The 21,539-nt window shown below is 36.9% G+C and overlaps 1 protein-coding gene and 1 pseudogene across 2 annotated transcripts in view; both read right to left on the bottom strand.

Annotated features, from left to right (window-relative positions):
* CTNNA2 (catenin alpha 2) overlaps window positions 1-21,539 on the bottom strand; it is a 990,025-nt gene that overhangs the window by 412,696 nt on the left and 555,790 nt on the right. The gene's annotated exons all lie outside the window — the stretch shown is intronic.
* Window positions 4,060-4,178, bottom strand: LOC120594632 (uncharacterized; annotated as a pseudogene).

The following is a 21,539-nucleotide window of genomic DNA, read 5'->3' as shown; positions in this document are numbered from 1 at the left end:
TCCTATTTGAAACCAATGAGGAGTAAAGAAAAAGGAGAAGGAGGGCTGAAGAAGGGCAATTGAATTGAAAAGTGTTCGACTCATTTCCTTGTCCAAATTGAACTCAGTCCTTTCATAGGACTTGCAGAGACCATATCTCACCTGTCCTTAACACCATTTCTGGCACATGTTAAGTACTGAATAAATGCTTGTTGGGAGAATGAGAACTACTAAATCCAGAAATTAGCCAATAAGGCAGAGAGGATCTAATTGATCCAGGATTTATAGGAATATTGATAAGAAATGCCAGTAAAATATCATCAAAGTTTACATTTTTCTAAACTAGTTATATATCTTCTACATTTCTCTTTTATGGCTTTGTCTACCATTTAAAGATACTGACAATCTGCATATGTCCTCAGATAATAAAAGCACAATAATGCTCACCTCCTGGCTTAGTACTCTAAGAAAACACCGATTTAACATTTTGAACAGTGTAAACTATGACTATGAAAAAAAAGAAGAAAAACGTTTCACTAGAGAAAGTTTTGAGGCCACAGTGCATTTAAGAGCCCTGTAGTCAATATACCGAAACAATTGTAGCCTATATTAAATGGGTTGGAACAACATGCATTCAGGTCAGGGGAATCAGCCGCCTCCTCTGTCTCCTCCCTGGTTAGCTCATACCCGAAATAACAATCAGTGACAACAATCGAACAACCAGCTTTCTCAGAGATGCACATCACTGCTGTAAAAGGAATTCCTATAATTTAGAAATTAAGGCACCATAGAAGACAGCGTTCTAGAGGAACAGACTTTACAAAACACTCAGATATGGTGCTTCCCTTGAGACTGTATTGAGGCCAGAATCTACAGTAGCCCAGATATTATGTTCTGTCACTGATGTCATCATTAAATTAAGGGGCAACATGGAAACTGAATCTCTATGGACAAATCTTAAAAGAATTAATGAGATTTTCCCCATGGATTTCCCTATCCATGGAAATCATTCATGATTCCTCTGACCTCAGTGGTTTAGCTAAATATATGTTTTGCATGTAGGTATGTTCCCATTACAACATCTTCTGATTAATTAAACATTAATAAACAAACAAAAAACCAAAACCCTTCTAATTTAGTTCTTCATAGTATAAATGCTTCCTAACTATTTAACATTACACTTTTAACCGGAAAGTTTACCTATGAGTGAAGCTTGTTTTAATAGTCAATTGAGGCCCAAATTGAGTCTTCTCTAGTTTAGTATTATAGAGTAGAACTACACCACATGGGCCCAGGCATGGGAGTCTCTAGCTCTAGGTTCGCATGATCGTTGCTAATTTGTTTCCCTTCCTGAGTCATAGTTTTCTCCTCTATGAAAGAGAGAGGCATGGATGATTTGGTGCTGAAAGTTTTAGAACTCTGACATGCTACTGTCCTGGGGAGCACAAGTCTTGATGATTGCTGCCAAAATCTATGGGGCGGGGGATGGAAGGTTAGAATATATGATTTTATAAACATTAGGAAGAAATCAAAGATTTGGCTCACTTCTCTTGTGGCTAGCTCAGCTAGAGTTAGGAAGTAGAGCAGAGGTTCACAGGCAACTGCTTCCAATTAACCAGAACAGAGAAACAACACTCAGTGTTGGTAGAAAGGAAAAGCAACCGGCATAGGATACATTAGGTCAGAAAGTTTTTCTAGTTAAGGCCTGTGGTAGGCAGAATATCTGCCCTCCCCTGCCCCAAAATGGCCACATTCTAACCCCTGGAACTTGTAAATATGTCACCTTTATGGCCAAAACAACAACAAACAACAAAAACAACACTCTTAAAGATGTGAACTTGAGATTGCGACAGTACCTGGATTAATCTAAATCACACAGTCCTTAAAAACAAAGAACCTTTCCCAGCTACAAAAAAAAAAAACAAGAGAGATGGAAATGTGAGAAGGACCTGGCCCATCGTTGTTGGCTTTGAAGGTGGAGAATGGGGCCATGAGTCAAGGAATGTGGGCAGTCCCATGAAGTGGGACAAGGCAATCTAATGGATTCTCCCCTAGAAGGGATGAAGTCCTGTTAACACCTACATTTAGTCCAGTAAGATCTGCTTTGGACTTCTGACCTCCAGAAATGTAAGATAATAAATTCGTGTTGTTTTAAGTCACTAAATTTGTGGTAATTGGTTATAGCAACAATAAGAAACTAATATAGTACCACTGGCTGAAAGTGTCCAGGGACACTCAAGTCCAGTTTTAGAATACTGTCAGGCAGTTAGTAGAAGTGCTTTTTTTTAACTCAGAAAATTTCTTATTTTGTGATTTTGTTCCCCGAAAGGATCTTCACATCAATATATTCTGATTAACAAAATTTCGACTCAGGAAAGGTCTTAAAACTAGTCTATAAGCATATAAGTAACTGATGCAAGCTTTAAATATGCAATTTGCATTTTGTCATGGAACAAAGCCTTGGAACAAGAGATAAACTTCCAAAATTTGGTCTTCATAGAGTAGCCAGTGATAGAGAAAGAACGGAGAGGAGGCAGGAGCTCTTCTCAGGAATCTGAAAGTATTCTGCACAGGCAGGTACAAACTCTCTCTGGACATCTTATAAATTTGTTTTGTTATCTTGATGGCATATTCTGTCTAATCTAGTGGTCTTAATCATATACTATATATAGTCAATGCAAAGGTAGGAAAGAAAAAAAATGCACATTGGTAGTGGGAGACCGTGATAAAAGGAATAAAAATAAAAAGGAAGAAAAATAGGGTTTTTTTAGTGTTTAAAATTCTCAAAGATATAAGCATTCAAGGTTTTAAAAATTAAGAGGCATCTGTGATAACTATAAGCACCATTTTCTCTATCATTCCCTACCATCTGCCTCTTTCTCTCTGTTCTTCCACTATGGTTGCCGTATTTTCCCTCCGCTTTTCTGCTTTACGCCCTACCCTTTGCCTTGAAAAGTTCATCAGTAGCCAGAGATCTTATTCCATTACTGCACACAGATCCTTGGATTGGACAGCATAACAGAAATATAAAAATGTTTCCTATCAGACAAAAGGGAAAGACACTATTTAGAAAAGTCTTCCATTTCCATGTGAACTATAGATGAGCAGCATACATAATTGATTTATAAACCAAACCAGAAGTCTGTGACAGCATTTTGTTATATGGTGTGAATAAAACTTAACAAATTACTATTTAGTCGACTATCTTCTACTGTGTACTATTTTTCATAGCTGTATCTTTCTTCACCTCCCTCCTCCTACATTATAAATTAGCACCATTTCCTGGCACTTTTCAGACACAACAGATGTAATGCTATCAACATTCTGATAATGCTGAAGTCACCACAAGCTCTAGGCATACTGTTTGCTGCCAGAGATCTGATGTTTTTATTATAAGTTTCTCTCTTTCTCTAATGTATTGGTATGCCATATGCAAATATATATATATATATATATATATATATATATATATATATATATATAGTAGAAATATGCAAACTACAATATCAATTGCTGAATGGACCATGAACCAAAATGAGCAAGTGGAAACATCTGCTCACCTTCTAAAGCCATTAATGAAGAAATAAAGAATTTTCAAAAGCATCTGGAGCAGCCGCCATCATTCACTATTGTTTTTAATACCTTATCCAGTTAAGTTCTAGATGCATCAACCACCCATGGATTAGTACTAAAGCAATATTCCACCAAGAACCACCCTTTTCTGTATTTTTGGTGACCTGTTTTGTAAGACTCATGCTGAGTCTCATTTTGCAGAAAAAAAAAAAAAAAAAAAGGCTAATAAAATTGCAGGAGTCATGAGGAGGGAAGAAGCACAGAATTATAGGACAAAACACACCCTCCCCCCGCCACACACACACATAAAACAGATTTACCCTAATTCAAAAGTATTACAAAGAAGCGGGCCCAGCATCAAAAAATATGAACTGTCTAAATAACCCCTCCCATACCTTCTTCTCTGCCCTCAAGGACATACAAAATATTTTTCACAAACAGAAGAAAATGAATAATTTTTAGGTTGGAATACAAAGAAAGTTCTTTTTTTTTTTTCTTTTTTTTTAATGCCTACAGCATCTAGTCTTCCTAGGTGGTCTCCCATCCAAGTACAAACCAGGCCCGATCCTGCTTAGCTTCTGAGATCAGATGGGATCAGGCTTATCCAGGGTGGCATGGCTGTAGCAAAAGAACATTCTTCAGGTGTTCAGACATGTAACTGTAACCTAACAAAAACTATGCTTATGTCTCACCCCCATCCCATGCCATTCTATCCAACCCACCGATCACCAGAATCTATTTACAAAGACACAAAGACGCCCTGGATGATGTAATCTACTGCACTGGGCAGGAATATGCAGACACAAGTGGCACAGCCCGTGATGTCAAAGTCTCTGTGTGAGAACAAAGTACATAGACTATTAAAGGTCCAAACAAGAAGTTAAATAGTGATATAGTCCCTTCGTACTTGAACTGCTACCACACTGCATAAGATGCATTTTTAAAGGAGAGACATGAGAAAAACATAGAAAACGTTGAGTCAAGATATTTCCAGCACCAATTGACAATCTTTATAAAAGTAAAGTGTAGAAGTTCTAACATCTTTCTTTCTAGAGTAAAGTAATTACTGGTGAGAATTCAACATTTACAGGGATGAGGTGGCAGGCCATAGGGACAGAAGTAGCAGAATTGGCCATGGTCTGGCTTTTGCCATCTACATAGGCTGAAGGGAGACCACCAGCTGTGGATCGATATACATGATGGTTGACTCAGAACAGTTCCTATAAATGGGTTCAACATCAAGTCATACACTATCTTTCACTTACTTAGCTTATATTGCCAGCAGATGACAAGATAGGTAAATCAACAGAAGTCCTAATAGTGTGGCATATATAAACCTGTAGCAATTTAATAAGGCGGAAAAGCCTTTGAGCTTCCGGACACCTGTTTGATACCATGTTCTGCTGCCAATGGCAAGGTGACTCTCCAGTTCTCGGGAAAACTGTGTGTCAAGTAAGGATGTTGGGCAGAAGTTCTCTAAATGTTCTGAGAAATGATAGTTAAATATGCCACTCTTCAACAAAAAAGATTCAGTGGACAAATAGGACTGAGATATACTACCACCACATTCCTTGCCCCCTGCTTCCTTCTCACTTTGAGATTCACAATGTAATCAGTATGCTCAAGACTCTGAGAGGTCCTGTGGGAAACCTGTTCTAACCTGGAATTTTGCAATCTTTTTTGATTGTCAAAATCTCAGCGTTAAGACCTGTACATGACAGTTTCTGAAATGTCTCCCAGAGATCCCCACATCCGGATTTTCATGCACTTATGTGATCTCTCCCCTAGAGAGTAGGCTGGACCTAGTAATTATCTTCTAATGAATAGAATATGGAAGAGGTGATGAAGTGTCACTTCCTCAATTAGGTTATACACTACCAAGCTCATAGATACAAAGAATAGATTAGTAGTTACAGAGGCTAAGGGTGCTGGTGGGAGAAACGGGTAAAGGGGGTAAAAAGGTAAACACAAAAACAAATTAAAATTAAAAAAGAGGAATTAAAGCAGACCCAGTAGAACAAAAAAAGGCATATTTGACAAAATTGGCATTTTGTAGAAATGTCACTATAACCAAATTTTCAATTCATGTTGTTTGGTCAGTGTTTTTCTCCCTTGGAGAGGAATGGTATTCCAACAAAAACGCTTTACAAAAAGTATAATACGAAAAAAAACTGGGACTTCCATCTTCTTAGCACTCCTTCTCTTGCCTCCTGATGTGCTTGTGTTGTGAGCTGAACTATGGAACAGCCAATGTGACAAGGAACTGAGGGGTGACCTCTGGCCAATGACCAACAGGGAACTAAATTCTGCCAACAACCACATGAAAGAATTTGAAAGTGGGTCCTGGCCTCGTCAAGCCTTAAGAAGACTGTAGCACCGGCTAACACCTTGATTGTAGCCTTTTGAGACACTTTGAGCCACTGGATCCAGGTAAGCCATTCTTTGATACCTGACTCACAGAGACTTTAACATAATAGACATTGTTCTTTTAAACTACTAAGCTTTGGCATAATTGGTAATGTGCAGCAATTAGCCATGCTAATACAAAGCACATAGAACTACTCTACGGGAAACTCACTTTGGAAAGTGCTGACAAAATTTTAAAGGTTATTTCTTACACATCTTTTAAATGTATGAGATTAAAGCAAATCATTTGAAAACAGATTTTCCTAATCATAATAGAGAAAAAATTGCATAATCCTTTAAATTATATAAACTCAATTGTCACTAAATTAAAAAGACTAAACTGAGATTCACCTTTTCACTGTCAATGAGAAAGAATTTATAAAACAAAACTAAAGTATAGAAAAGACAATTATGAATTTTTCAAGCACTTTGGATATACCCCAATCCATGGGAGTGCTCATTGCAAACCAAAATCTATCCATTAAGGCAGGTCCTCAAAATACTTCGTCTTGTCCATACATTCTCAGACCAGTTTAAGTCTCAATACAAAACTCATAATATTAAAATTCTATTTCATTAGAACTCCTCTTCCTTCTAATCGGTCAGCAATTTACCCAGGCTTTGTAACTCATCAAAACTGCTCTGCTACATGAAATTGTGATTCCATATTTTATGGTCTCGCTAATGTAAAAAACACAAAAATGCTAGAATGCCTTCAAAGCACTGAGCACTGTGATGGCATACATAATGCAGGCTTAATGTTAGTATTATCATCATCATTATCCCTTTATCACACTTAACGAACATATAAATGTAAAAACAAAAATGAATATGCATGTCTGTCAATGACATGCTAAAATTAATGAGGCTAATTTCCTAATAAACATGCAGAATGTAAAAATGCAGAGGAGCACTGTCTCCGTCAAAGAAGTCACAAGGAAGGACTCTACACTTTCTTCCTGAACTTATCACCAGTCAGTGTTTTTTGCATAATTTCCTTTGGATTACTTTTTTAAAATAAACTTTTCGTGGATATTATTATTACTATTAGTAATACTGTTACTATTATTATGCAACCTTGAAATGGTAAAATCCATTTTTCTTATCCATCTCATTCAACATAGTTTTCTTTGGATGGCTTTTGTTTATTTCTAAAAACAAGGCAAAAACTCATAAATTGATAGTTTGTTATGATTTAAGACTCCCCCATGGATATCCCATGCAAAACTTACTAAATACATGAACATACTCACACAGCACACAGTTCCATCTCCTAATTTTGAATCACAGGGTTAATCGAAACCAAATACAAAACTGATGTTGTACTGATGTTAAAAAGTTAAGCAAAATAAAAAAATTAAACAACAGTTGTATAAACTTATAAATACCAAGTAATTTACTCATGTAAATGCATAGGGAGTTATAGCCATAAATTATTTTGTGTCTGAATGATAATATACAATGTGTTTTGGCAGATTAAATATTACCGATAGCATCAGGCTGCAGTGAGCAACTGAAGAATGTTTATTGCATTAAATTAAACTTATTTGTCTGAAGCAGCATTGAACAGAAGGTAGGCTTTCAAGTTTACCTTCCCTCAAAGCACAGATAAGGACCATTAAAAGAAAATGTCACCCATAGAAATCTGAATTTATTAAAGAGAAAAATTACGGGAAGATTTTTTTTTTTTTTAACACAGTGTTGTTATGGTTTTTGTCTGCTTGCTTTTCACTTGCCAAAAAAACAACTATGGCTAGGACAAAAAATACCATATATATATGAGTGATAGCTCTGCTATAGTAAAATAACAGTATATATGGAGTCAGAAAAGACCAAGTTCTGCCACTTTTTTGCTTCTCTTTATTGGCCCTCAGCTTCCACATCTGTAAAAGAGAAAGTTCCAGTCATTCCAATCAAGATCAATACTGCTCCATATTGACACATGGAAAAGTGTGTGTGTCTATCTGTGTGTGTGTAGAGGGTGTTGGCACTGTTGGATGAACAGTGTCTGGGCGTAACTAACGGCATTTGGCGGTGGAAAGCAGGCAGATTTTCCACCTGCCCAATGCCTGGAATACCCAACCAGTCAGGTTGTTCTATGTAGTCACATAGAAGGCCCTCCCTGCAGCTAGGAGAAGTAGAAGCAGTGAAGTCAGGAATTAGAAATAGTACACAGTGTGATAAGAGACCTTCAAAAACAAAACAAACAAACAAAAAAACTGTCTTAACAAAGTGCCAATGCTGCCTCTTTGATAAATAAATTTTTCTAAGGCCCCCTCCAGTCTCACTTTCAGTGATTCTAAAGGATAACACCTTTGAGTCAAAGCCTTGCTCTTGTTAATCCCTATCCCTCCAAAATATTACATGAGGTAACCTGGGTGGAAAAAACAGTATATATGTGGGGATTAGAGAAAGTCTGGGGAAACTAAATTCCTCATATATTTGGTAAGGCATTAAAAACTCTACACTTTTTTCCCCTACTCTCTGAAACCATATTTGGCATTAGTACTAAGAAAAAGACTTTATATTTGCAGAGGGCATGTGCCAGTTATCAAACTATAGTCTCTCTCAACTCCAAAATTTACCCTTCATCGGTTGTTGTGCGATAGTTAGGTGGGCCCCTTAGCACTTCTCCTTGACAACAGGTGCAATGTTAAGTTATGTCAGTAGAGGGCACTGGAGGGACACTGTAGAATGAAGGGTCTTCTCTCCCAGGTTCTAGGTGCCTCTGTTTCTCTTTTCTTTGCACCTTCCTACTGCAGGGCATGCAGTAATGCACACATCTCCTGGGTGAGCTTAAGACTGGCTCCAGGCCAGTGACCACCTCACTGTAGCCTTCCTGATGCAGATACCACAGGCAGGTGGCTGACCTCGACTCTGGTGTTCCCACCCACCAACATCCATTTGACTGGATCCTGGTAGGATATTTTGTGCCCAGTGACTGTGGACCAGCTCTGGCCCAGGGCAACCCATAAAATGGGGGACAACCACACCTTCTCCAGTGAAATCTGAACCAGAACTTGGGGAAGAAGGTCTCTGCTTCTCAGTTTGTTTCCTCCTTGCATACTGTCTCCCACCCTTAAAGTCTTCTTTTGAGTTCCCTTCATGCCTCTGTAGTTACTCTCCTCCTATAGGAAACGATTCATTATATTAAAGCTTCTCTGTTCAAACAAACTGCACTTTTGTCTCCTGACTGGCTACCAAAATCATATTTTCACATGTTATGAATTTAATAAATCACAGAATCTTTAAAATATTCCTGTGAAGTAGCTATCTTTATTTTAGACATGAAAACTCTTTGGCCAAGTGTTTTCATTAATACAACAAGTATTTACTGAGTGCTGCATGTGGGCCTGAGACGTTGCTGTGCACTACAAGGATGGTGGCTGAAGTAGAGCCAGAATCCAGGAATCAAGTCTAGAGTGCTTTCCACCACACATTTCGGGTAGCAGTGTGCTGGTGGCACACCAGTGTTTGAAGAACTTGGGGCATTTCTCAAAATTTAGTATACGTAAACATCTACTTAAGGACAGATTCTGGTTTGTGGTTGTTATAAATTGAAATGTGTCTCCCCTAAATACATGTTGAAGTATTAGCCTCCTGTACCTCTCAGACTCTGACTGTATCTGCAAATAGGTTGTAATTAGTTCAGTTAAGATGAAATTATACTAGAGCAGTGTGGGCCCTAATCCAATATGACTGGTGGTCTTATAAAGAGAATGCCATGTGAAGAGACACCTGTTTCCAGGGAGAATGCTGTGTGAACATGAAGACAGAGACCCAGGTGATGCATCTAAAAGTCAAGGAGTGCCAAAGACTACCGCTAAAGCACCAGGTGCTAGGAGAGAGGCATGGCACAGAGTCTCCCTCACAGGCAACAAAAGAAACCAATCCCGGCAATACCTTGATCTTGAACGTGTAGCCTCTAAAACTGTGAGACAATACATTTCCGTTGTTTAAGCTGCCAGTTTGTGGTACTTTGTCAAGGCAGCCCTAGGAAATGAATACAGTGGGTCTAAGGTGTGGCCTGAGAGTCAGAATTTCTATCAAACTCCCAGGTGATGCTGGTGCTGTTGGTCTTTGGATCACACTTTGAGTCCAAGAAACTAACGTATAAGAGATGCTACTGTACCAGTCCCCCACCCTCTTTCTATGGAACATTAGCCTTTCTATAGACCTGGCTAGAAGGACTAACCCTATAGTCTAGCCAGTGACTCAGAACCTGTGTGAACTGACTCAAAACAATGAAATAATTTTCTAGCCAGCAGAGGAGAAAGAAATTACAGCGTTGTTAAAAGTAACAGTGAGGCCTAAAGGAATTTATCTACAAGTGTAAATTAAGGGGAATAATAGCCAGTAGTTGGGCTGGGAAAACAACACAAAACAAAACAAAAGCATATGTGGATGCAGCCAAGTCACTTCAGTGAAAATTTCAACATCAGGGGTCCCCTGAGTAGCTTTCAACATGGAAACACCTCCCATCACAATCTTTGTTAGGTCCAATCCTGCTATGTCTGCATTTGAACTTCTGTGCTTTTCTCTTGCTGTATTCTCATGATGCCTCCTTTTTTCCCGCCCTCATTTTTCTAACTAAAATGTTCTAATAGAATACACATAAAAATTAGTGAAATGAAACACACTCTCCCACTGATCCCCTCTACCAGAAGTGTTAAATTATCTCCTACTGGCCATACTCTCTTTTTCCCTTTTTATGAATTTTACGAGGGCATATGGCCTCCAACTGAAGATTATCTTTCCCAGCATCCTCTGTGTGTGCGGCTACGTGACCAAGTTTGGGGCAATGGGATAGGAGTTGAGGTGATGTGTGAAATTTCAAGGTCATGTCCTTTGAGACAGAAATGTGCCCTGGACTCCCTTTTTCCCCATTCCCACAGCCAGAAAACAGCAACGAGAAGAGCAGCCATCGGGGTCATAATGGAAACCACATGGAGAAAAGCGAATCAGACCTGCCATCCTAAGCCACTGGAGCACAGGTGTCTCCCTGCTCACTTAGCTTTGTGTTGTCACATATTTAGGGGCTTCTTTGTTACAGCATCTTAACATGTGTTATAACTAATGCACCCTTTCCAATAACCTTTCCACTGATGCTTGGCTTTTATATGAATCTGCTCTCCATTTCCATTTCTAAGCCATGTCCTGCCAGCTGCATTCTGCTTTATTTGAGGTTCAGGAAGCCTGGGAGTGATATAATGTCTGTACCCACACATATATCCGAACATCGGCAGCCTCGTTTTTCATCAGGGCTGTGGGGCAACTTCAGTCACTGTATGGGCTTTAGGGACCTGGCTTCTCATCAAGCACTGTAGTGCCTGAACTGGGGTGGGCCCCTTGTCCTCACTGAGAGCCAATATTATGACATCTATGTTTATACACAGGCTGAATACTAAAGCAGAGATAAGTCTTGCACAAAGGGAAACACAAGAGTTGGAAAGGAGAATTTCAAAGGATAAGAAAAAAATCTCCTTTTTAGAAACTAGTATATGCATACCCAACTCTTGCACTAATTTATATTGAGAGAAATCTCCAAGAATTCATTGAACTCAGAGCACCTAGTTTTATTAAACATTTCCCCATGTTTGAGCAGATATCACGGGCTCATTTCACAGAGAGAGAAACTGACAGAAAGAAAGGTTAAATCCTTTCCATGCATAGAGCAGTTATACACAGAAGGCACCTATGTGTAGCAGCCCACCCAGCAAGAAGACATTTCTTCACCATGCATTCCACTAATTCTTATAGTTTATCGAAACATTCAACAAGTACATACGTGGCTTGCCTGTTAATGAATGAAGAATGGGTACAGAACTTGGATTCCTAGTTGTATTATTTATTATTTACTTATTCCTTCACATGACAAGCACTAAACACTTAGTATGCCTGGCCCAATACATCCAATAAAGGATATTAGACAGAAGGCTATAGCATTGTTGTTGTCAAACACTGAAAACGGGTTAGAGTAGGGCACGGTTAACCTCATTAGGCTGGAGTCAATCTTGCTTCACTCACCAGTATATATTATGTGCTGCTGGCTGAGTACACCCAGCCCCAATGCCCAAGCTCTATCCACATATCAGTTCTACTGTGCTCACTTCAGAAAAAAATAGACACAGTGGTGTTTGTGCAGGGAAGACGAGACACTGGCAAAGCAAGAAATATGAACAGCCTCCTCCTCATAAAATACTCAAAGTGCTCAGCCTCCTGATGGCAGGCTACTTGTCATTTTGATAGAGAAAGGACATACTCTTCACACATATACAGACACGCATAACAGAGAAGAGTTGGAAAATGCATCACAAGAAGAGAAATGGAAATAAATCAGTTATTTAGTCTAGAAATGTAAATGAGGGAGGTAAAGGATCACTGTTATTTTTAAATACATTGGCCTTTACTTGAGAAAGAGTAGAAATTATTTACTGAGTTTTTGCTACCTCTAGGCACTGTGCCAGGGCCTTTACATATTTCTGTGTTTCCTCATTTAGTCTTCTCTATCCTCATGCCAGAAAGACATTGCTAACTCTGATTTACAGATGAAGAAACCAAAGTTTGGAAAGATCAAGAATGTCACCTAAAATAAAAAATAAAGAAAGAATGTCACTAGTCACACAAGGTTCAAGTGGGAAAGCCAGGACTAGAAATCATATTTATCACCTAAACCCACATATTTTGTACTGTATTATGTCACTATATATGAGACGGTGCAATAGCAGAAACAGCTCCCGACTAAACCAATGAGAAGCCAGTAAGTGGGATAAGGGGCTATGCCTTAGCTGGGCAGGGTCCCTGCAAGTAACAGGAGAAAGGTACCAGGGAGTTGGGGAGCATTCGTCAGACCAGTACACTTGAACCACAGAAGACAGGCCCACAGAAATAGACTCCTTTGCCTGTGGCTACAGTAGGGGCAGTCATAGGCCAGACCCTCACATTTTCAAGGCCCTGCAAAAAGTGAATGTGGGAACACAAATACTATATTTTAAAATGTTATAAATCAAACAAACTATTAAATAACATTTATTCTATCCTTCTTTCTCAAAAATTCCTTTCAAAACCACCGGGAAGGTTAGGTTGTAATTTGGGTTTCTCCAATCTCTCAGTCTCATACCTGGCAGCATCTGGAGAGTTAGCCTGTGACACTGACCCCCATGCACTGTCCCAAGACCTATCCTCCTTCTATTCATACCCTTAGCTCCAGAGCACAGCTCATCACAAGGTGCTCTGTGTTCATTACAATGGACACTTAGCCCCAATGTCCAACCTTTATCCACATACTCATCCCTACAGGTGACTGAATTTTAGGCAGCCATGTAAAGACACAAACCTGCTGCTTATCTGCCCCCAGGCAAGAGGGCCCACAGACCCCAGAAGCAGGCTTAAAGCCATATGGACGATCAATTCAAAGGTCTTCGTACAGAGAATGTGGTGTAGGATGGGGGCATGGGCTCCCAAAGATCAGACCTTCTGATTCCACGGACTCCTTACACCCCATGGAGAGAAGCACAGCGAAAGGGCCAGAACAAGGGCTTCACACATCTTAGGCAGGGGCCTCTCTTGCCTGAGTCTCAGGTTTATCCTGGGGAATCACATACTTCTATCTGCAAAGGGAGTAGAAAATTTGGTTTGTGGGGATCAACTGGATGGGAAATGTATAGTTCATCAGTTTTCATCCTTGCTGTACATTTCAATCCCGTAAAGAGGAATAAAAATATACACATACTTGTCCCCGTCATAGAGAATCTGCTTTAATTGGTATGGAGAGAGGCCTGGGCATTGGGAATTTACAAAGCTGCCCAAGAGATTTTAATTTGTAATCAAGGTTGCAAACCACTACTAATTAGATAAAAGAAATATGTTCTACAACCTAGAAATAACTCATCCACCCCTGCCATGTATGTGTCTGAAAAACTTTGACGGTTACTATGGGGTGAGGGTGAGGATTAGAGGAAGATGATCAAGTGGAGGGGAGCTGGAAGCCCAGGCCAGAGGCAAGATTCTGGGCCAAGGCCGTACCCATTCATCTAATGCGAGAGCATTTCTCCAAGAGTAAAGTTATGTGATTTATTTGGGTAGGTCAGGAATTGAATTAATTTATTTCGTTTTCATGGATGTTTTCTTTCTTTCAAACTGTCCCTACATACCTACACCTCAAAACCTGTCACCTGTTTCAAATTATCGGCTTCGAGAAAAGTCTTGGTCCTATGTACGGTCAGAGACTCAGTACATGTCACGGCCTTGAGCTTCCTTTCTTGAGAGCTTAGAGCCTACAGTAGGAGAGAACATGAGTTCAGAGGACAGCTCTGGCGCCTTCCTCCCACACAGTGCTAAGCCACGGCCCTTCTGATATGACTGAATGTTTGTGTCTCCCCAGAATTCATCTGTTGAAGCCTAATCCCCAACATGATGGTATTTGGAGGTGGGGCCTTTGAGGGTGATTAGGTCACTGAGGTGGAGCCCTCATAAATGGGATTAGTATTCTTATAAAAGAGACTCCCTTTCCAGTCAAAATGGCAGAGTAGGTAAACACTGTGCTTGCCTCCTCCCATAACCACATCAAAATTATAACTAAAGTACAGAACTACCATCACTGAGAATCGCCTCAAGTCTAGCCAAACAGAAGTCCTATAACTAAGGATATAAAGAAGAAGCCATGTCAAGACTGAAAAAAAAAAAAAAAAAGAGACCTCAGAGAGATCTCTTAGCCTTTTCTACCAAGTGTAGACACAGCAAAACAATGGCTATGAAGCGGCTTCTCACCAAACATAGAATTTTGGGCACCTTGATCTTGGACTTCCCAGCCTTCAGAACTGTGAGAAATTAATTTCTATTGTTTATAAGTCATCCAGTCTTTGGTGTTCTGTTATAGCAGCCCGAATGGATTAAGGTATCTCTCCTGGTTGCAGCTCTCTGATGTCTATCCAGGAGATGAAATAAACAAACACACATTCACTCCCTGCTTCTCCACATAAGGCACTGATTATGTGTCATCAGGAGTAGACTTGTTATTTACTAACGATAAAAAGTGGGAAAAAGTGTTTTGGCAACATGAGCACATAAATGCACACCGATCAAATGTTTTCCTCGCAAACAGCCACAGACTCCCTGGTTTCTTTCTATCATTGTTATCAAAGCACAATTTTCATAAGATTCTACTGGAAATTTCAGTTATAATCCCTTATAAGCTTTTTTCTTTTCAGACTTTTTTCTCTAATTGTTGAATTTAAAACTCAAGCTGTATACATAAATAAAATTGTAAGGCAAATTTCATGCATTACAGCTCATCACTGATCACCACTCCAGACAAATTCTAAATACAATCAGAGAAAGACATCTGCCTTTAGTTAGTCTCTAAGCTGAAGTTCTAAAGAGGTAGTCTGCTTAAGCAAACTCTGCATAGAACAATTATCTTCAAACATGGGTATGTATACCCCATTGGTCCATGGTCAAGGACAATAATAAGGAAAATGAATTCCATATTCTCATCATCCATATTTACCCTTTCTCAAAACTGATTAGCTCAAGAATGTATAAAACATTTCTTCACGATAGTCCTTCTTCCATGTTACAATGAATGGCACAGCTTTGAGCCCCTCTAAATATCATTATTGTTTTCCTTTGAGAATACAAATACTTCCAGACACCTAAAGATAAACCTAAATATTGTTTTTTAGGAAATCTGCAAAGCTTCTGTTAGTAACTAATCAATATACATTGTTTTCTTTTTCTTTCTTCTACATATTTCCTTTAAGCACATAACTAAGCACCAAAAAATGGTATTTTGCCTCTGTTCGAAATTCCAAAACCATTAAGGTGATGCATACTCTTTTAAACGTAATGAAGGTTTGCAAGACTACCATATTTATTCATATCTTTTATAATACTGGATGTGGCCTATGGATAAAAAATTTATGTGATTCCTTCCAGGTTTAGTGAATTACAATTTTAAAAAAAATGTAACTAAAAACCCATTGATAAAATAATAGCATTAAGTGCTCATTCTAGTTAGAATAATTCTTATTTCACTCTGTAATATCTTTCATATTTTTGAACTTCTAAAAATAAAAAATATATATATTTAAACTATGATGAACATATTTAGGTATTCACTTAAAAATGTGTGAGCTAGACTTCTGCTTCTAGGAAGATGTAGTACACATACACTTCCCTATTGCTCCTGCTAATTATAACTAAAGTTTGTGGGAATTATATATGAATATGTGACAGAAGATGGTAGAAAGAAAGCAGACTGGCTATGGACTACAGGATCTGATGAAATATAGTGATGTGTTCCCTGGATTTCTTTTTGTCTCATGTCTCAGACTTGGACCTGAAGAAGCTGGCAAATGAAAATAACCAATGGCATAGACAAATTAAAAAATCCCAACCAAAATTGGCTTTTTCTAGCCAAAAATCTAGAAAACAAAAAGCTCGTAATATAGATCATTTTAGACAAAAATCACTTTATTCCAGGTAAACACTACAGACACACACACATACACACACACACACACACACACAATTGTGGTTCTGCTCTTCTGTAGGCAAGCAAAGGTAAGAGGAGCTGAAAGACACACCCTCAGGAGGTTGTAATGAGGTGCCCCTATCCTCTCCACTGAGTGGTATCACGAGAAGCGCTTCGAGAGGCTGATATTTCCTAATCATTTAGTGGGAATGAGGCCATCCTCACTGAAATGTCAGTGCAGACCATGTGGGGAGCCAAAATTCCAAAGCCCACCTGGCAGTCATGAAGAGTCTTCCCCACTCAGGTATTAACAGAGGCTGACTGGGAAATCTGGACTTCTATTTCTACCTGGTAGTAATAATTGGAACCCCCACATCCCCTCCTACAGTGGTAACAGAAAAAACCAGCTGAAACAGAAAGTTTAAATAAGATTCGGTCTCATAGCATTATAAAAATAAATGTACAGATTTTAATAGAAAATCACCCATCATACCAAGAATCAGGAAGATCTCAAAATAATTGAAATCAATAGATGACAACGATGAGATGAAAAAAATGTTAGAATTATCTGACAAAGTTTTTAAAGCAGCCATGATAAGAATACTTCAAAAAGCAATTATGAACACACTTCAAACAAATAAAAGATAAAAAAGGCCTTATAGTAGAAACTGAAATTACAAAAAAATGCCAAATGAAAATTGTAAAATTGAAAAAAATACAGTAATGAAACAAAACGCCAGTGGATGGATTTAACAATCTAATGGAAAGAACAGAAGAGAAAATTGGTGAACTAAAAGACAGAAAAATAGAATTTAGCCAATTTGAACAACAGAGAAAAAACAGTGAAGAAAAGTTATCACAGGCTCAGGAACTTGTGGAGTCATATTTTTTTTAAAAATCTAGCATTTGTGTCATTGGAGTCCCTGAAAAAGAAAAGAAAGAGGGTGGATCTAAAAAAATACTCAAAGCAAAAATAGCTGGAAACTTCCAGAATTGTCCAGAGATATAAACCTAGAGATTCGAAAAGCTTAATAAATCCTGAACATGATAAACCAAAAAAAATTTATACCAAGACAAACCATTATTACACTTCTGAAAATTAAGGAAAAAGAAACAGTCTTGAAAGAAGCCAGAGAAAAATAATATTTTACAATGGAAAAAAATCTATTCAAATAATAGCAGATTTCTCATCAGAAAACGTGGAGGCCAGGAGGAGGTGTCACAATATGTTTCAAGTGTTAAAATAAAAACTGTCAGCTAAAATTGTGTACTCTACGAAAACATCCTTTAAAGAAATTTGAAGAAATCAAGATATGCTCAGTTAGAGATAAAACAACTGTGTTTGTCATCAGTAGATCTACCCTGAAAGAGGGCTAAAGATCTCAGAATATCAGGAAGAAGGAAACATGGTAAATAAAAACATAAGTAAATACAATAGGTTTTTCCTCTCCTTTTGAGTATTTTAAATTCTGTTTGATAGCTGAAACAAAAATTATAACACTGATGTAGTTCTAAATGTATATATAGAAAATACTAGAGATCATTACATTATAATGGGAAAGTTAAGAAACAAAGGTTTCTATAATTCACTTAAACTGGTAAAATGGCAATACTAATTGATTTTATGTAATAATTTATGTGTAAATAATGTAATGCTTGGGTCAATTACTAATAATGCTATACAAAGAGACCTAGTATAGATAAATAAAAATAAAATTTAAAAAAGATTAAGTAACACACAAGAAGGCAGTACAGTGGAAAACAAATGAAAAACAGAGGAAACAAAAATAAAATGAAGCCCTAACATGTAATAACTACATTAAATGTAAATGGCCTAAATACTAATAAAAAGGCAGAGATTGGCAGGACTGGATTAAAAAATATTACCCAATTTTATACTGTATAAGAGACTTACTTCAAATATTAAAATATTAAAGTATTAAAAAATAGGCCATTTAAAAGATGGGATGGACAAATATACATCATATAAATATCAATCAAAGAAAAGCAGAAGTGGCTATATGAATGTTAGACTTTACAGAAAATAAAATACCAAAGACAGAGAAATATTTTATAAAAGGGTTAATGGACCAAGAAGACATCATGATCCTAAATGTGTATGTATTAAATATGTTGCAAAATATGTGAAGCAAAAATTCATAGAACTGAAAGAAATAGAAAAAGCGACAATTATTGCAAAAGATTTCAGCATTCTTTTCTCAACAATTGATAGAATAACAAGGCAGAAAATAAACAAGAATATAAAAGAACTAAACAGTACCAGCAATCAACGTGATTCTAATAAACTTTTCTAGAATGCTGCATCTAGTAATAGCAGAATACACATTCTTTTCAAGTGTGAACAGAACATGTTCCAAGATAGATAAAATCCTGGGTCATAAAACAAATTTCAACAAATCCAAAAATATTGAAATCTTATAGCTGTTTTCTCTTACCACGGTGGAATCAAACTAAAAAGCAATAACAGAGTGATAATAGGAAAATCTCCAAACGTTTCTCAACAACATACTTCTTAATCTAATGGATCAAAGAGAAAGTCTTAAAAGAAATCTCTTCTCCCAGATGGTCTCACTGGAAAATTCTACCAAATGTTTAAAGAAAAATTAAAACCAATTCTATAAATCTTATCCAGAAAATAGGAGATCCACTTTGAAAATCATTTTATAAAACTAGTAATATTCTGAAAACAAAAACAGACAAAGAAGTAAAGAAAACTGCAAACCAATATCCTTCATTAACATATGCAAAAATCTTTAACAAAATATTATCAAATATCATTCAGCAATACATAAAAAAGAATCATATACTATAATCCAGTGGAGTGTATTCCAGGAGTATGAGGCTAGTTTAATATTTGGAAATCAAACATTGTTATCCACCATAAAAACAAGTTAAGAATAAAAATTACATGATTATATCAGTTGATGAAAAAAAGCAACTGACAAAATTTAACAGCCAATCATGATCAAAACTCTTAGAAAAACAAGAATAGAGAACTCCCTCAACCTGATATAGTATCTATAAAAAACCTAATATTTATATTAATACATAATTATTTTAATTATACAGCTAACATTATACTTAATGTTGAAAGACTGAATGCTTTTCTCATGAAATTGGAAAACAAAGATTTCTATTCTTACCACTCTTATTCTATATAGTGCTGGAAGTTCAAGTCAGTGCATTAAGGTAGTCTATGAAATAAGACATATAGATTGAAAAGGAAGAACTAAATATCTATTTGCAGATAATGTGACTGTCTACATGGAAAATCCTAAAATATCAACAAAAATCTCCGAGAACTGATAAGTAAGTTCAGCATGGTTGTAGATATAATATACATAAAAGATAATTATATTTCACATAGTAGTAATAAATACCTAATGCTGAATTTAAAAATATAATGCTATTTATAATTATATACAAAAGTACTTAGAAAGAAATCTATAAATTCCATTCGTATGCTGAAAACTATACAATGCTGAAAAAAAATTTTTTTAAAGATCTAAAAAGAGACACATACATGTTCATGGGTTGGAAGATTCAACATAATAAATATGTCAATTCTCTTCAAATTGATATACTTGTTAACACAATTCCTATCAAAATCTCAGGAAAAGTCCTTGTGGATTTAGATAAGATTATTCTAAAACATATGTGAGAAGATAAAGGAACTAGAATAACTTTGAAAAAAGAAGAAAGTAGAAAGAATCAGTCTACTCATATCAAGATCTATTTTATAGTTACAGCAATCAAGATTGTATGTTGTTGATGGAGAAACAGAAACAGATCAATGGATCATAAAAGAGAATACATAAATGACATGCACAAATGTGCCCATTTGACTTTTGCTGAAAGTATAACAGCATTTAAATGAGGAGAGGACAGCTTTTTCAGTAAATGGTGCTGGAGCAACTGGATGTCCATTTAAAAAAAAAAGTGAGCCTTGACCTAAGTCTCACACCTTACGCAAAAATAAATAAATAAATAAATAAATAAATAAATAAATAAGTAAAATAACATAAAATGGATCATAACTTAAATGGAAAATGGAGAATGGAAAAGCTTTAGAAAAAAATAGGAGAAATTTTGTCAGGATCTGGGACTAGGCAAAGAGTTATCAGACTTGACAGCAAAAGCACAATTCACAAAAGAAAAAAATGATAAATGAGACTTCATCAAATTAAAAACTTTTGTTCTGTAAAAGGCCCTGTTAAAATTAAAAGAGAAACTATATAGAGTGATAGAAAATACTGAAAACTCCATATCGTACAAAGGATAATACCTAGAATTTATTTAAAAACTCTCAAAACTCAACAGTAAACCAACAATCTAATTAGAAATGAGGAAAAAACATGAAGAAAAATTTCAACCAGATGATACACAGATAAATAAGCTCCTGAAAAGATGTCCAACATCATCAGTCATTATGAAAATGCAAAATAAAACCACACTGAGATATCACTACATACTTATCAGAATGGCTAAAATTTAAAAAAAAAAAACAAAAAAAAAGTGATGAAACCAAATTCTGGTAAGGATGAGGAGAAACTGGATCAGTTTACACATTGTGATGAGATTGTAGAATGTTATAGTCAATCACCCAAATTGCACTAATGAGATACCCCAGATAAATGAAGTCTTGTTTTCAGACTAAAACTTGTTTTTTTGTATTTGTTTTTGTTTTTGTTTTGTAGCTTTATTCATAATAGTCAAAGCTGGGAAACAAACTGCATGTTCTTCAATGGGCGAATGGCCAAACTATTGATATACAGAACAACCTGGATGAGTCTTCGGAGAATTATGCTGGGTGAAAAAAGCCAATTTCCAAATGTTACATACTGTATGATTCCAGATATACAACATTCTTGAAATGATGAAATTATAGAAATGGAGACAGGATTAATAGTTGCCACAGGGAAAGGAGGGAGCAGGGCTGGGAGAGAAGTGGATGTGGCTGTAAAAGGACAGCACGATGGATCCTCGTGGTGATAGAAAGGTTCTGTATCTTGACTATATCAATGTCGACATCTTGGTTGTGACACTGTACTGTGGTTCTGCAAGATGTCACCACTGAGGGAATGTC

This window comes from Pteropus medius, unplaced genomic scaffold (assembly GCF_902729225.1).
Source record: "Pteropus medius unplaced genomic scaffold, Ma_sr-lr_union100, whole genome shotgun sequence".
In the NCBI taxonomy this organism is placed as follows: Eukaryota; Metazoa; Chordata; class Mammalia; order Chiroptera; family Pteropodidae; genus Pteropus; species Pteropus medius.
Note: the sequence above shows the minus strand (reverse complement) of the source record. Positions and strands in the feature narration are given on the sequence as shown.